Source organism: Budorcas taxicolor, chromosome 21 (assembly GCF_023091745.1).
Source record: "Budorcas taxicolor isolate Tak-1 chromosome 21, Takin1.1, whole genome shotgun sequence".
In the NCBI taxonomy this organism is placed as follows: domain Eukaryota; kingdom Metazoa; phylum Chordata; class Mammalia; order Artiodactyla; family Bovidae; genus Budorcas; species Budorcas taxicolor.
The window spans coordinates 22,363,776-22,366,794 of record NC_068930.1 but is presented as its reverse complement, the minus strand read 5'-3'; positions in this window follow the sequence as shown (position 1 = coordinate 22,366,794).

Here is a 3,019-nt window from a genome sequence, read left to right as displayed (position 1 = left end):
GTGGAGCCATCGAGCTGGACAGTGAGGACGCCACATCCCTGACAGACAGACAGCACAGTGCAGCTCTGACAAAGACCTTATTTTTCTGATGTAAATCATCTTTTTACATCTGTTTGTAAACATGTTTAAAGAATGGACCTAGGCATACATTTTTAGATTTTGATGACATAACCATTTTGGATAGTATAAGTAGCAAATGTAACTTTTACTTTTTCAGCAGCACATTAAAGCAGGCAGCAAGAGATGCATTCAGGTCATGGTGCCTTATTATGCAGCTGATATCTCAGCAGACACAGACGGCATGTCTCTTTACATGTGTGTTCTGCCTTTCCTTGTACAATTCATTGTTAACATTCTAATTTTCTATCTTTTGTGAACTTCCTGAATATGTGACAAAGTATGTACAGTCTACTTTTGAACTATTTTTTATCACAGTATTATTTATTGCTTTCTTTCAATAAAGTACTGAAGCAAAATTTCCCACTGCCAATAAAGAGTGCCGAGGGTAAGCTGTATTCTCAATGAGAACAGACCACAGCTGGTAATGGGAGCCCGTGTCATCACACGGACATTCTGTTAAGAGAAACGGATGGATACAATGGAAAGGCTAGAAGGCGGAAGTATAGGTGTCCCCAAAGGACAACCGACCTGGAATTCATGTCCTTGGATCTGGAGACAAGGGACTCCATCACTTCAGCACCTGTGGGGACGGGGCCCCTCAGCTGCTGAGGCGTGGGCAGCAGGCCGAGGGTGGGAACAAAGTGCAGGTGTCGAGGCTCACCGTGGATCCCAGGGTGGGGTGGCCGAGGGCAACCCTGACGTGGACCCGAATGATGCACTAGGGAGTGTACGTGTGCACGCTTGTGTGTGGGAGCTTTTCATGTTATTTTGGTCAACAGTCTTTGTTATTCATATATCCACAGAAACAAGAATGTAGCAGGGGGAGGTGGGAGGGAGATTCAAGAGGGAGGGGACACACGCACACCTATGGCGAATGCATGTTGCTGTACGGCAGAAATCAAACCGATACTGCACAGCAGTTATGCTTCAGAAAGAAAGAACATAGCAAGGTGGTCAGGAAAGTATGGAAAAAAGATTTCTCATAGAGATTTATAATCACAACTCTGTGTACATCTGGGAGCAGGCTGCCCACCACCATCAGACCTTCCCACCAGCATCAGACGTCTAACCCCCAGCATCAGGCCTTAGTCGAGCATCAGGACCTCCCCCAGCTCAGACCCTAGTCCAGCATCAGATATTCCCGCCCCAGCATCAGGGCCCTCCCCCAGCATAAGGCCCTCCTCCAGCATCAGGCCTTAGTCCAGCATCAGGACCTCCCCCAGCATCAGATGTTCCACCCCCAGCATCAGGGCCTCCCCCAGCATAAGGCCCTCCTCCAGCATCAGGCCCTCCCTCAGCAACAGGCCCTCCCCCAGCATCAAGCCCTCCCCCAGCAACAAGCCCTCCCCCAGCATCAAGCCTTCCCCCAGCATCAAGCCCTCCACCAGCATAAGGCCCTCCCACAGCATCAGGCCCTCCCCCAGCATGAGGCCCTCATCCAGCATCAGACCCTCCCCCAGCATCAGGCCTTAGTCCAGCATCAGGGCCCTCCTCCAGCATCAGGCCCTACCCCAGCGTCAGGCCCTCCTTCATCATCAGGCCTTAGTCCAGCATCAGACCTTCCCCCAGCATCAGACCCTAGTCCAGCATCAGGCCCTCCCCCAGCATCAGGCGTGGCAGCCCCACTTGTCTGACGCTCCTGAGCACACTTAGGCAGCCCCAGAGCAGCAGGACCATAGCTCTTGCAGGATGTGCATCTTTAGGAATCACCTGCGGAGCAGCAGCAGCTGGGGTCTGTTTCAGGCCAAGGAGAGGCAAAGAAGAGGCACTTCTGCCGGAGGCAGCGGTGGGTGTGGGCACGTTCCCCAGCTCTGCTGCCTCCCCGAGGGGGCTTTGCTCTCCTGCTCTTCTCACATGCTCACTCCAGGGCCCCAGGGCTGTGTCCTTCCAGATTCACGGTCTCCTTGATATCTCAAGCCCAAGTCCTGAGTTGCGTCCCAGTCCGGCGTGGCAGAGGGCTGGCAACATCCAAGCTCAAGGACTGAAAGGATCCCAGGGGGACAGCCGGGCCCCAGCAGGTGGCAGAGCAGGCGATGTGGGTGGCCGCCCACAGAGAGCCCCACAGCAGCACTGGAAGGAGAGCAGGGATGCCTTAGCTCACTTGGGGACGTTGCCTGGCCTCAGCACTCAGATGTCACCCCAGCAGCTCTGGGGACACAGGAAGCCGGTGAGTGACACCACGCCACTCTGGCCGTGTGGGTGGGCACTGCTGACCATGGCCTCGGTTTTCATTCCAGTTCCGACTGTCCCTCCAAGGGCTGGCGGGCTCCTTCTCCGAATGGCACAGATATTTTCTTTGTGGGTGAACACATCCCGGCTTGTCTCTGTCGGCACTGTTGTCGCTCTTCGTGTGTTTTCCTCTTCTCATCCTGTGTTGCTGCTCTTCCAGTTTAACTTAGGAGCAGCCCCCTGATTTTCTGCATTTCCTAGTTGTCAGCGTTCCCTGGGGCTTTCCAGGTGGCGCTAGCGGTAAACATCCTGCCTGCCACTGCAAGAGATAACGAGACATGTGGGGTCGATCCCTGGGTTGAGAAGATGCCCTGGAGAAGGGCATGGCAACCCACTCCAGTATTCTTGCCTGGAGAATCCCACGGACAGAGGAGCTACTGGGCTACAGTCCCTGGGGTCACAAAGAGTCAGACACGACTGAAGCAGTTGAGCACACACTCAGCTTTTAGTTCAGTCACTCAGTTGTGTCCAACTCTTTGCCGCTCCGTGGACTGCAGCACTCCAGGCTTTGCTGTAATTCAGTCTCCTGGAGTGTGCTCAAACTCATGTCCATCGAATCAGTGATGCCATAGAACCATCTCATTCCTGCTGCATCCACCAGAGAGGTGGCTGGGGCTCGGCAAAGTGCATGGTCCTACTGCGTGGATGTGAACCTGCCCTCACCACTGCC